Here is a 15,187-nt window from a genome sequence, read left to right on the forward strand (position 1 = left end):
AATGGAAGGAAGAAAGGAAGGAAGGATATAAAGAAGGAAAGAAGGAGAGGTGGAAGGAGGGAAGGAAGGAAGGAAAGAAGGAGAGGTGGAAGGAAGGAAGGAAATAAAGAAGTGTTTAAATACAGATACAAAATATATACAACATAATTAGGGGAAGCACTAAGAAATTGGGGAATTAGGAAAGACCTTGTCTAGAGGTCACTTGAGCTGACAGCTTCCAAAGAAAAAGGTGAAAAGAAAGCAGAAAGCATTCTCAGTTAGGAGATGGAATGATTTATACAAGGAACAGCACAAGTAGACCAATTTGGTTGGAATGTGGAATGTGTGAGGGGGAGTAATAAGAAATAAATCTGGAAATACAGGTTGTAGCTCAGTGATGAAAAGCTTTTAATGCTAAATTGAGAAGTTTGTATTTTAGTCGATCACTGTCAAAGGAAATGGCAAACTACTCCATTGTCTTTGCCAAGAAAACCCCAAATAGGGTCCTAGTCAGACACAACTGAAAATGACTAAACAACAACAAACAGAAAGCAAAAGTGAGCATTAACGCCTCCCCCTTCATCCTTCTTATGCCTTCTCGAATGATGCAGCCTTTATTTCTTCTAGATGATTTTTCTTCTAAAAATATTTCAATCAAATATTTAAAGTCACATCCCAGTTTCCTCTGCTCCCATCACAGACTTTTAGAGCTGAAAGAGATCTCAAGCCCACGAGGTGCAGCTGTGCTCCCAAATGGACAACGCCAGCCTCTGCTTGAGAGAGAGCCCACCTTCTCCTTAGCAGTCCATTACACTTTTGCATAGCGCTAATTGTTGGAACGTTTTTCCTTATGTCACATCTAAATTCACCTCTTTGCACTTCTGCTTCTTGCCCATAGCTCTGCTCTTTTGGATCAAGCAGAGCAGATTTAATGTGTCTTCCCCACAACAGACTTTCCAATACTTGCTGCTATCATGTCCTACTTTGAGACTTCTCTCCTCCAGGCTAAATACCCTCATTTCTTCCAACTTAACTTTGAATGCCATGGATTTAAGGTCTTTCACCATCCTGGTCGTCCTCCTCTAGTTTATTAATTTCCTACTTAAACACTGGTGCCCACAACAGAACGTCATACTCCAGATGAGGTCTTAAGAAAGAATACAGAGGGACTATCTAACCCCCTTATTCCTAGTAGATAAGCCACTCTTATTGATGTCTGTCAAGATATCAGGAAACACTCTGTTTTCTAGAGTTAAGCCCACCAAGTAAGCTGTTCCCTGAGCTTGGCATAGCAACAATCCTTTGTGCTCACCCTCTGGATGATCTTACTCTCTGGCAAAATCTGGCAAAAAAAAAAATTTCATATTGCTTTGACCTGAGCACTAGGTCTAAGTTCAGACAAGCACCAGACAAGCTTGGACAAGTTCTGGTCATGAAGCCCTGCTATGAATCAAACTTGTCACATTTTTGATGTTACCCCTCATTGTCAGAGCTATAGCACAATGTCCAACCATTGGTATAAATATTGAGATCTTCCCATACTGCCTTAGGTCTCCCTCTAGGGGTGAGGTCCCGTACATATGTCTAATCTGCCTCCTTGCTTGCAAGCCCTTTCTCTCACTTTGAAATTAAACTTCTGTTCGATTCCTGACTCTCCTGTCTGTAGTCTGCTCCATTCAGCTCTGGCCATCCACTGTTCAGGGGTTGGTTTGGTCCAGTTGACAAGTCCAAAATCACATTAACTTTTTTGGTTGCCACGTAATATTGCTAACTCATACTGAGCTTCCAATTCATTAGGACCCCCAATTCTTATTCTGGTAAACTGCTTTCTAACCATGCATCCTCCATCTTGCACTTATGAAATTCTTTTTCAAACCTAAGCATAAGACTATTTATCCCAATTCAATATCATCTTATTAGATTCAGTCCTATACTGTAACCCTTCAAGATATTTTGGGAGCCTGATTCCACCATCCAATATGTTAGCTATTTCTCACAGCATTGTGTCATCTGCACATTTGATAAATATGTCATCTTTATTAAAGCCACTGATCAAAATGCTCTTGGAGTCCATTTTGTACCAGTAATGTGTGATGCAGTGGAAAAGAATACTGGATTGGGGGTCAGAAAACCTGAGCTCAGACCTCAGCCTGTCACTTATTGCTTGTGTAAGCTTGGACTTCATCTCTTGAGTTGCAGTCAAAAAGCCATGGCTTTTCATATGCAGCTACAAAAGTTGACTTATCCAGGGCCATGTGGTACATCCCCAGCAGAATGCCGTGCTCTTCTCCCTCAGCAGGCTATGTCTTATTCTGCCACCCTGCTCCCTCATCTCTTACAAACCCAGAACAGATACAGGGCCCAAGTACCAGTCAGTGCTCTGCCAGGAGATGTGTATACTTAAGCAATCATTTCCACGTTACTTCATCCTTCATGTTCCCTCCAACGAGATGAATCAGGAGTCAGTCCCTTCCATAACAATGTATTCATCAGCATACTAATTTACTGAGCAGGCTTTTCACTTTTATTAGGCTCCTCCACATGACATTGAGTACTTGGAGTGAAGAATGACTCACTTGCAAGGAGAAACACAGCTTCAGCCTGAACACAGGCTGTCAATGGATTCTTTTTTTTAGTATTATTATAATTTATTAATTGATTTTATTCTGAACTTAAGAAATAAAACAAGTATTTCCATAACAAAGTGGGATAGAAAAATCGAGGAGTGCAACTGAAACTGCAAATCCTTTACCGACAACTTGCAATTCCTTTCAAATATACAACAATGTTACGTGTCAATGGATTCTTAAAAGCAAGAATACCTGGTGTTTTCTTCAGAGCTCCACGCACTTCACAAACCAGTCACCTGCATTCCCCGGGGCTACCTCCCAGAAGGGGTTGCCACTCTGGACTTTTGTAGGTCAGGCTCAGTCCTAGGGGTCACCTGACCCCAAATGAGGGAGATCAGGTTTTTCTCCTTCTCTCTGGCTTCTTATGCCCAACCCCCAAAGCAGAATTCCAAGGACAATCTCTAAACAGTTTATGTAGGATATGTATTTAGGGTTGTGAGTAGATAGGTGCCATACCATACTGGGCAGAATGCTAGGCCTGGAGTCAGGAAGACCCATCCTCCTGAATTCAGATCTGACCTCAAACACTTACTAGCTGTGTGACCCTGGGCAAGTCACTTAACCCTCTTTGCCTTAGTTTCTTCATCTGTAAAATGAGCTGGAGAAGGAGATGGCAAACCACACCAGTATCTTCGCCAAGAAAACTCCAAATGGGGTCACGAAGAGTCAGACATGATTGAAAAAAGACTCAGTAGCTGTGTTTAGGGTCTCCCCAGGGTCACTTCTAGAAAAGGTACTCCATGTACAAAATAGAGATCAGGTTTAGGTCTGCAATTAATTTCTTCTACTATAAAGGAAATGCTTAACCCATGAAAGTCTCATAGGCCTTAACAATTGGTTTTTGTTCTTCTTTCTCAAAGAGGACCAAAATGTCATCACTATGCTAGAATCAAGTTATAGTGTGTCTGACTGTGACATAAGCATAAGCTCAGAGTACTCTACCACAGGTCGGGCCCAAATAGTCCATGTGAGCTTTTGGGGTGGGTTCTCTAAATTTCCACTTTTTTTCAAATTTTTTAAGAGCTACTTCAATTCTGCTTTGCTCATAGAGTACAGAGTGGGTGGTACTGCGCCAATGTCTCCCATGTTACAAATCAATTCCAAAGTTCTTAAGAGAGACCTTGAGAGTGTCCTTGTATCCAGCCTTAACAGTACTTGGGTAATGAAACCGTAACCCATTATTTTCTTCCTAGAGGTAAAGACAACTTTGTAGGACTTCTAAACATATTTTCATTTTCTCCATGTGTTTGTAATTTCTGAGTAACTCACTGATGAGGTGATAGAACCTTGAACTTTAAAAGGAAAAAAGACCATGTCTTTGAAAGCAATCCAGTCTCTGAATTTTCCCATACATTTCAGCAGCTCATATCAGTGGTGCCTCTGGCCAAGGCAACTGGCCCACTCCAACCCACCTAGATCACCTAATTAGTCTACTTGACATTCCTTTCTACTCTCATCCCTCCCCCAGATTACTTGCACATAAACACCACCCCAGTCCTTTCACTGTTGCACCTGGAGCACCCCAGACTACTTACCACTTCTTAATTCCATCCAAATCCTTCCACTGTTCTTTTTGTATATAGGCATCAGTCTCACCCCCATTAAGTTTCACCTTCACTAGGAATCACTAGATTCCTAGGTCCATTCACTGGACCTTCATTGACAGTTCTCCCACTATATAGATATGTGTACATATTATATATAAATATATATATATATTTATATATGCATTTATCAAGTGCTTGCTTTGTGCCAAACAGTGTACTTAAGCTCTGGGGACACAAAGAGAGACCAAAAAAAGTGTTCCTGACCTAAAGGAGAACACATTCTAATGGGGAAGACAACATGCGTAAAACTGTACATACAAGATATACATACAGACATACACACACATAACACAAATGTTGGAGAGGATGTGGGAAAATTGAGACATTAATGCATTGCCAGTAGAGTTGTGAACTGATTCAGCCATTTGAGCAACTTGGAACTATGCCTAAAGGGCTATAAAACTATGCCCACCCTTTGGCCCAGCAATACCACCACTAGGTCTGTATCCCAAAGAGATAAAAAACAAAAAGGAAAAAAACCTATAAGTACAAAAATGTTTGTAGCAGCTCTTTTAGTGGTGGCAAAGAATTGGAATTGAGAGGATGCCCATTAATTGAGGAATGGCTGAACAAGTTGTAGTATATGGCTATAATGAAAAATTATTGCACTATAAGAAATGCTCTCAGAAAAACCTGGGAAGACTCATGAACTGATACAAAGTGAAATGACCAGGACCAGGAGAACATCATACACAGTAATTGTATTGTATAATGCAATATTGTATGATGATCAACTGTGAATGACTTAACTATTCTCAACAATACAGCGATCCAAGACAATTCTGAAGGACTTATGAGGAAAAAATGCTATCCACCTCCAGAGAAAGAACTGATAGAATCTAAATACAGATAGAAGCATACTTTTTAAAAACAAACATTCTTTACCTTTCTTGGTGTGTTCCTTTTTTGTCTGTTCTCTTTCACAACATGATGAATATGGAAATATGCGTATAGCCTATATCAAATTGCTTGCCTTCTCAATGAGGGGGATGTGGAGGGAGGGAGACAGTGAATTTGGAACTCAAATTTTTAAAAAAAGAATATTGAAAATTGTTTATACATGCAATTGGAGAAAAAATTAAAAAGTAGAACATAATTATAAACTGGCATGACACCAATTACCAGTAGAGGTTGCCTATTGTGGAATTGAGTTTAATTGATAGATTACTGGAAAAGTAGCTGGAAAAACTGAGTATTATCAATAGTAAGCTGTATTGCTAGCTAGAAATCATGCATGTAACTTAAGTAGAACACATAGCAAATATGCGATATGAGATGTTCCAGTTTTACTTGTATTACTCTAAATAGCTTTAAGAATTTATTTCTACCTAATGAAGTAAAATATTATTGTCAGGGTGAAGACATTTGAGTAAAATACAGCTTTAATTGAAAATGAACCAATCCCCACTAAATGTTTCCCATTAATTTAAGGTTAACAGAAATGACTGAAATACTCAAAAACTTCATAATAGAAGTTGTCAAACTGCACAGCAATTTTCTTTTTTTGTGATTGTTTATAGGCAATGGGGGCTAAGTGGCTTGCCCAGGGTCATATAGCTAATAAGCATCTGAGGTCAGATTTGAACTCAGGTCCTTCTGATTGAAGAACTCTATCCACTGTGCCACCTAGTTGCCCCTAGGCAGCTATATGAAGTAGGACATATATTCCATAGTCTATCTAGGATGCCTCACTTTTCTTTGTATTAGTCTACATAGCCTTAAGGATATATTTTTAGATAAGAGGCTACAGTATTATTACTAGACATCAAGATCCTTCAACAGAACATAGCTATGCATTGACATTACACCAGTTTCTCCTAGAGGATTCCATTTCATGTTAGATTAAAACAAATAGATAAAACACTGGAAGCTTTCCAGTAGAAGCCCAATGTAATCATTGGAAAGGAAGCTAACTAGGTAGAGATCATGTATTTAGCTTAAACAGAACACTTTTTTTTTCTCCTTAAGTGAGCTAGGTTAGCTAGTAGATAGAGCAAGGGCCTAGGGTCAGGAAGGCTCATCTTCCTGAGTTTAAATCCTGCCTCAGACACTTACTAGCCTTATGGCCCTGGGCATTCACTTCACCTTGTTTACCTGTTCCCTCATCTATAGAATGAGCTAGAGAAGGAAATGGCAAACCACACCAGTATCTTTGCCAAGTCACAGAGTCAGGCACAACGGAAAAAACGACTGAACAACAAAATATGCCTATAAAACTGACAATCTAAATGAAATGGATGAATATTTGCAAAAATACAAATCACTCAGATTACCCAAAGAGGAAATAGAATGATCACATTACCCTATCTTAGAAAAAGGAAACTGAATAAGCCGTAAATGACCAACTGAAAAAAACCAAAGGAAAAGAACCCAGGACTTAGATGGATTTACAAGCCAATTCCACCAAACACTTAAAAAACAATTTATTTAAGTAGTATATAACTGTTCAGAAAAAAATAGGTAAAGAAAAGATCCTACCAAACTCCTTCTATGACACAAATATAATTCTGATACCTAAAAAAAGAATCAAAAGGGAATGTTTAATTATACATTAGCCAGGAGACTACAGCAACGTATCACAAAGATAATAAACTATAACCAGGCTGTATTTATACTAGGAATACAGGGCTGGTTCAATATTAGGGAAATCAAAAGGATAATTGATCATATTAATTACAAAACCAACAAAAAACATCTGATTATTTCAATAGGTGCAAAAAAGTTTTGTTTGTTTTTTTTTAACAAAATGCAACACCCATTCCTGTAAAAAAAAAATGCACTAGATAGCATGGAAATAAATGAATCTTTCTTTAAAATAAGTAATATCTATCTAAAACCAAGAGCAAGTATTCTCAGTAATGGGAATATAACCTAGCTTTTGAGCAGCTTGAGTTTGCCTATCATGAAGCCTGCTGTATCCCTGATCACATGGGTGGGGGTAGCCTCTTTGCTGGCTGCTTGCATCTTTAAAAGTAGTATAACCAAGCTGTTTGCTGTCTCTTTCCATCATCTTTTCTGCTGCTCTCTTAGTTTTTCTGCCTAGCATGGATGCAATGAACTGAACCAGTGAAAATGGGAAGGAACTCACTCTTCACCTGTTCTACTTCTTTTAACCTGGCTCCAAGAAATGGGCCTGGGGGTGTTTGTTTCAGTTATTTGTTCCTCCTCATTTTCAGTTGCTGAAGGTGATCCTCATGGACTGGGAATTCAAGCCAAGGTGACCTTGAAACCAGAATTGGAGGCAGGGTGGTGCAGTAGCTAGCCATCTCAGCATGAAACCCTGAGAAGTCATTGTAACTGGGACTTAAGGGTCAGCAGCAGGCTCCACGTTAGGCAAACTGAGCATACTCAAAAGTCAGGCTACTTATAAACTAGAAGTCTTTATAGATCAAAACTGAAGCAAGGATGTTCATTGTTACCATTTAATATTGTACTAGAAATACTAGCTATAGCAATAAGACAAGAAAAAAGGATGGAATAAGCATAGACAAAAAGGAAATGAAACTATGCCTTTTTTCAGATGATAAGATGATTTATTTAGAGAACCCCAAAGTGTCAACTCAAAAAATAATCAAAACAATGAATATTTACAGCAAATTTGTAGGATATAAAATAAAACCATACAAATCAGTAGCATTTCTATATGTTATCAAAAATAATGCAGCAGAAAGAGTTAGAAAGAAAAGTGCCATTTTAAATAACTACAGACAGTATAAAATATTGTGAATTTACCTGTCAAGACATATACTGGAACTTCATGAGCCCAATTAGAAAGCCCTTCACATAAATAAAGACAGATCTAAATAACTGAAGAAATACTCTTTGCTCATGGGTAGGCAAAGCCAATATTTTAAAAATGACAATACTACCTAAATTAATTTATTTACGAAGTGCCATACCAATCAAACTACCAAAGAATTGCTTAAAAAATAATAACAAAATTTGCCTAGAAGAGCAAAAGGTCAAGAAAATCAATGAAAAAAAAATTGGAAAGAAGCAGACCAAAATGTACCATGTTTGCAGATATGCCACAAAGCTGCAATCATCAGAACAACTTGTTACCAGGTAAGAAATAGAGGACTCCATCCACAGAACAGATTAGGTACATATTATATAGAAATAAATTAGTACTGTAACCTAGTTTCTTATAAACCCAAAGATCCAAGATTTGGAGGCAAAAACTCACTATTTCATTTTTAAAAATTATTGGGAAAACTGGAAAGTCGTCTGGCAGAAAACAAGCATAGACCAACATCTCACACTATCTACCAGGATAAGTTCAAAAGCAGTACATGATTTAAAGTTAGACCAAAAGGGCTAAGCAAATTAGTGGAGCATGGAAAAAATTTGCTGTGAAATCAACGGATAATGGAAGAAAGCGTTCATGCCAAACAAGAGATAGAGAGTTCACAGAAGATAAAAGAGATAATTGTGATTACATTTTAAAAAAAAAGTTTTGCACAAACAAATGTAGCTAAAATTAGAAAACTAGGAAACTGAAAAAAAAAAACCTTTGCCACAAGATTCTCTGATAAAGATCCCATTTCTCAAACATATAGAGAACTGAACCAAATATATAAGAAAAAGAGCCATTCCTCAATTATAAGTGATCAAAGGACATGAATAGGCAGTTTTCAGAGGACAAAATCAAGTTATGGTGAAAAAATGCTCTGTCACTAACAATTAGAAAAATGCAGGTTTAAACAATTCTGAGATGTCATTTCACACCCATAAGATTGGCTAAGGCTATTAAAAAAAGGAAAATGACAAATTCTGGAAGGGCTGTGGAAAAACTGGTACTCTAATACACTGTTGGTGGAACTGTGAACTATAGAACTGGAACTATGCTTAAAAAGCTATCAAACTATGCATATCTGTTGACCCAAACTACTATGCATATCTGTTGACTGGTACTAGATCTATAAGAAAAGGACCTATATATGGTGAAAATATTTATAGCAGTTCTTTTTATGGTGGGAAAGAACTGGAAACTAAGGAGATGACCATCAGTTGGGGAAAGGTTGAAAAAAATATGGTACATGAATGTGATGGAATACTATTGTGCTGTAAGAAATGATGGAAAGGATGTTTCAGAAAACCTGGGAAGACCTATAAGAACTGATGCAATGTGAAATAAGTAGAATCAAGAGAACAATCTACACTGTAATAGCAATATTATAAAGATAATCAACTTTGAAAAATTCAGTGACTTTGATCAACACAATGACCCACCACAATTACAAAGGACTCATGATAAAACATGCTATCCATCTGATATACTCAGAGTGCATATTTTTTCATATTTTTTCCTCTTTCTTTTCTTGCTTTTTTTGGGGGGAGGGAACATTGTTTAATATAGAAATTTACTTAAAATGACTATGCATATTAGTCTTGGGTGTTTGTTTTTCTTACTTTCTCAGTAGGTGAGGGAGGGAAATGGGGGAAGAAGAAAACTTGGAACTGAAAATAAAGAGTAACCCAGCATGTCTGAGCATTTCCTGTTGACCTAATGTGCCAGGGCGCTTGAGGGACTTTTGAAGCATGTCTAGATTGCCCAATATGGCAATGTTTTTGTGCCCTTTTGGACAGGTCGAGGTAGCCTCCTTTGGTCTGCTTTGTGCATCATTAAAACTAGAGAGAAAGTTTGCTTTCTTTCTTCTGCTTTCTTATTGGCTTCATGCAGAGGGTGAAGATCACAGTTCATCCACATCACAGACATCATGACCTGAACAAGTGAGAGGTGAAGGACCTCCTTTCCCTGCTTCCTCTTTTATTCTGCTTCTAGAAAAATGATCCTTGGTGTATTTGTTTCTGTTTTCTGTAGCGTGTCCTTCTCAGTTTCAAGTACATACAATGAAGCCTATTGAAACCAGGAGTTCAAGTCATGATAATCTTGGAGCCAGTATTTCAGGTAGGATGGTATGGTCAGCCTGCCCAGCAGGGAAACTCTGAAAAGTCAGGGTGCCTGGGAATGCTTGGCACATGAAACTTGGATAGGAATCTATAGGAACTGAGCTAAGCTATGAACTGAAAACCTGCCCAGGGGAGGAACAGATTATGCCTCCCATGTGTTTGCCAAGTAAGTCTGCATATTTGTGATTATCTACTGAAGTAAATATTTCTTTATAAAAGCCAATACAATAGTTAGTGGCTAAGTGGAAGTGAGGTATAGGGGAGACCCCAACACATGAGAGAATTCCATCAGTAGGGATTGGAGTCATTTACAGAGAAGCCAGATGTCCCAATCCCTTCAAGGGTTCCAGAGAATTTTAGGAATGAGGTGAAATCGAACCTACTTGACCTTCCAGCTAGTGAATGTCGCAGTAGTCAGCATTACAAAAATAAAATTATATTTTAAAAAGTCACCTAGAGGAAGGCTAACTCATAGATTCCCTACGGAAGAAGGAAGAAAAAGGAAATAAGCATTTATTGCTTACTATATGCCAGGCCCTGTGCTAAGCACTTTGCAACTATCATCTCATTTTCTTTTCTCAACACCTCTGGGAGGCTGACACTATTATTATCCCTATTTTATATTTGAGAACATTGAGGCAGACAGAGGTTAAGTGACTTGCCTTAAGTATCTAAGGCTGGATTGGAATTCATATCTTTCTCACTCCAGGTCTAGCACTCTATTGTGCCACCAGTTGCCTAGAAGGAGGTTTCATGGCAGGACCTGCACAAGAATTATACAAGATGAAGGAGCATGAATGGGGAATGATATGTACTTTGCCTGTATCAGTGAGTGCATGAACAAATTAAAGTATGTGTGTAAGGAGGCAGTGCTTTCTGACTAATCTTTGTTATTAAGAACAGATTGTCTATAATCCTAGAATTTTTTTTAAAAACCCACTCAACTTGCCACATGAGGAGCTGTTGTTCAAAAGATCTCAAAGCACCATGTAGCATAAATATCAGCCATTTGGTGCTGATGGCATATCTGTAAATCTGTAAAGTACAAGTGTGAATATATTTCCACTTAAAAGCTTTAAGTGTAGAACAAATAGTTGGAAGAAGAAAGAGAATCCTGGACTAACTTTAGCTAGCTTCTCCATCTCTTATTATATTCACATGGTTGTTTCCAAATTTTAAATTTAATAACAGTTTTTAAACTCATTTAAAAACCAGTTTCTTTCTTTCATTTCTCAAAAGATCTGCTGGAGTATACATAGAGGGCTAGAATACATAGACATGGGGCATGAGATGATTATGTAAAAAATAAAATGAAGGGGTGAGAAAGACAAATGCACTAGGAGAAGAGGAAAAGGAAAGGTAGAATGGTGTTGGGATTGGAAGCTCAGTTCCGTGTGGACAGTCTCGGGCGGGTAAAGGTGGGAACTTCTAAATCTTAGAGCTCTCACGAGACCCCCCCAGGAAACGGCAGGGGATCGAGGTGAACCGAGCTATCTCGAGTAATTCCGCCTCTTCCCGTGAGAAACGTGATGGGAGAGAGATCTCCCCGCCCTCGAGATTGTCCCAGATCTGGGCACACCTAGTTACCTAACAGCACGGTATTCAGATGCAAACTATGCGGCTGAAGGTTAAGTAGGATTGAGGAAGCCTGAAAGCTCTCTTAGCACGTGAGGAGCCAAGAGGACAGTAGGCTCCGCTTTTCTTCTTTCCTCTCTCCCCTCCCCCTCTCTCCCCGCTTGTACTTCTACTTCCAATCCCTTAAGATCTTAGCCTCCTTAGGAAATCTCCCCCTCTTCCTCCTAAGGAAGACCCCCCTGCACTTGTAACCGAGACCCTGAAATAAAGCTCAACCCTTGTTCGACTCTGGAACGTCTTTTCTCTCATATGAGCATCCGGTTTTGGCCAACCGAAGACCTCGGAGGTGAGGTAAGAAGACTCGGGTAGCCCACACAGGCCTCTAGGCCTGGCAGAATGGGGCAAATTATCTGACATAAGAGAGGGACGAAAGAGCTTACAGTGGAGAGGAAGATGAGAAAAGGGGGGGGGGGGTGAACCTTATTCTCATAGGAATTTGCTCAAAGAGGAAATAACATACACACTCAGTTGGGTATAGACATCTATCTGACCATTCAGGAACGTAACAGGGAAAAGGGGATAAGAGAAGGAAGGGAGGTAGCTGATAGAGGGGAGATAAAAGTCAGAAACAAAACACTTTTGAGAACAGACAAGATGAAAAAGAGAGAGAGAAGGATAAATGTGGGGTAGATAGAATGGAGGGAAATACACAGCAATCATAACTGTGAAAAAAATTTACAGCAAGTTTCTCTGATAAAGACCTCACTTCTCAAATATATAAGAATGGAGTCAAATTTATAGAACTAAGAGCAATTTCTCAGTTGATAAAAAGTCAGGTATGAACAGGCAGTTTTCAGACAAAGTAATCAAAGCTATCTATAGTCATATGAAAAAATGCTCAAAATCACTATTGATTAGAAAAATGTAAATTAAAATAACTCTGAGCTACCACATCATACCTATCACATTGACTAATATGACAGAAAAGGAATGTGACAAGTGTCAGAGGGAATGTGGGAAAATTGAGACACTACTACACTGTTGGTGAAGTGGTATACTGATTCAACCATTTTGAAGAGCAATTTAGAATTATGCCTGAAGGGCTACAAAACCATGCATATCCTTTGACCCAGCAATACCACTACTAGATCTGTATCCCAAAGAGATAAAAAACAAAAACCAAAAGGACCAATATGTATAAAAATTTTTGTAGCAGTTTTTTCCTTTTTAGTGATGGCAAAGAATTGGAAATTAAGTGGATGTCCATCAATTGGGGAATATATGCAAGTTGTATGTAATTATGATGTGGTATAAGAAATGATGAGCAGGAAGCTCTAAGAAAAGCCCAGAAAGATTTACAGGAACTGATGTGGAGTGAAGTGAGCAGAATCGTGAGACCATTGTATATAGTAACAACAATATTTTATGATGCTCAACTGTGAATGACTTAGCTATTCTCAGCAATACAATGATCCAAGACAATTGTGAAGGACTTATGATGAAAACACTGTCCAACTCCAGAGAAAGAACTGATGGAATCTGCATGCAGATCAAAGCATATCTTTTCTTTATTTTTCTTGGGGTTTTTTTTTCTATGTTTTCCTTTACAACATGACTAATGTGGAAATGTGTTTTGCATGATTATATGTGTATAACCTCTATCAGACTGCTTCCCTTCTCACTAGAAGGGAGGGAGAGAATTTGGAACTTAAAAATTGTTTAAAATAAATGTTGAAGATTGTTTTTAGTAATGGAGATAAGTCAGAGGCATTTCCAATAGGATCAGGGGTGAAACAAGGATGTCTATTATCACCACTTTATTCAATATGGTACTAGGAATGTTAGCTTTAGCAATAAGAGAAGGAAAAGAAATTAAAGGAATTAGAATAGGAAAAGAAGAAACTAAGTTATCACTCTTTGAAGATAATATGATGATATACTTAGAGAATCCTGAGGAATAAAGTAAAACAAAAACTACTTGAAATAATAAACAACTTTAGCAAAGTTGCAGGATACAAAATAAACCCACATAAATCATCTGTATTTCTATATATTACTAACAAAACCCTACAGCAAGAGATTAGAAAGAGAAATTCCATTTAAAATTACCATAGACACTATAAAATATTTGGGTGTCTACCTGCTGAAACAAACCCAGGGCCTATATGAACACAATTATAAAACACTTTTTGCACAAATAAAGTCAGATCTAAATAAATGAAAAAACATCAATTGCTCATGGGTAGGCCGAGTTAATATAATAAAAATGACAATTCTACCTAAATCAATTTATTTATTCAGTGCCATACCAATCAAACTACCAAAAATTATTCCATAGAGCTAGAATAAGTAATATCAAAATTCATCTGGAAGAACAAAAGGTCCAGAACATCCAGGGAATTGATGAAAAGAAATGCTAGAGAAGGTTGCCTAGCCAAACCAGATCTCAAATTTTATTATAAAGCAGCAATCATCACAACCATAAGGTACTGGCTAAGAAATAGAGGGGTAGATCAGTGGAATAGGTTAGGTACACAAGACACAGTAGTCAATGACTACAGCAGTCTACTGTTTGAAGGGATGAGAACTTCTGGGATGAGAACTCACTGTTTGACAAAAACTGCTGGGAAAACTAGATAATAGTGTGGTGGAAACTGGGCATAGACCAACAATTGTCACCATATACCAGAATAAAGTTCAAATAGGTACATGATTTGGTATAAAGGCTGATACTATAAACAAATTAGGGGAGCAAGGAATAGTTTATTTGTCAGATTTATGGAGAATGGAGAAATTTATGACCCATCAAGAGATAGAGAACATTATAAAGTGCAAAAGGGATAACTTTGATTACATTAAACTGAAAATTTTTTGCACAAACAAAGCCAATGCTTGCAAGATTAGGAGGGAAGCAGAAAACTGGGAAAGAATTTTTACAACTAGAGTCTGTGGTAAAGGCCTCATTTCTAAAATATATAGAGAACTGAGACAAATTTACAAGAATACAAGTTATTTCCCAATTGATAAATATTCAAAGGATATGAACAGGCAGTTTTCAGAGGAAGAAATTAAAGCTATCTATAGTCATATGAAAAAATGCTCTAAATCACTATTGATTAGAGAGATGCAAATCAAAACAGCTCTGAGGTACCACATCACCCCTATCAGATTGGTTAACATGAAAAACAGGAAAATGATAGATGTTGGAGAAGATGTGGGAGAGTGGGAACACTAATTCCTTGTTAGTGGAGCTGTGAGCTAATTCAATCATTCTGGAGAGGAATTAAGAACTATGCCCAAGGGTCTATAAAAATGTATATGACCTTTGATCCAGCAATACCGCTTCTAGGGTAGTATCCCAAAGGGATCATAAAAATGAAAAAAGGGCCCATGTGTACAAAAATGCTCATAGCATCTCTTTATGTGGTGGCCAAGAACTGGAAATCAAGAGGATGCCCATCAATTGAGGAATGGCTGAACAAG

General features: G+C 37.9%; 1 long non-coding RNA gene across 1 annotated transcript; it reads left to right on the forward strand.

Annotated features, from left to right (window-relative positions):
- Positions 1-7,233: 7,233 nt before the first annotated feature.
- LOC140502008 (uncharacterized) lies at positions 7,234-10,995 on the forward strand. Its single transcript, XR_011966478.1, has 2 exons — positions 7,234-10,127; positions 10,839-10,995. It is a non-coding gene; the product is annotated as an uncharacterized lncRNA (long non-coding RNA).
- Positions 10,996-15,187: the final 4,192 nt, after the last annotated feature.

The sequence above is a fragment of the Notamacropus eugenii genome, chromosome 4 (assembly GCF_028372415.1).
Source record: "Notamacropus eugenii isolate mMacEug1 chromosome 4, mMacEug1.pri_v2, whole genome shotgun sequence".
NCBI classification, from domain to species: Eukaryota; Metazoa; Chordata; class Mammalia; order Diprotodontia; family Macropodidae; genus Notamacropus; species Notamacropus eugenii.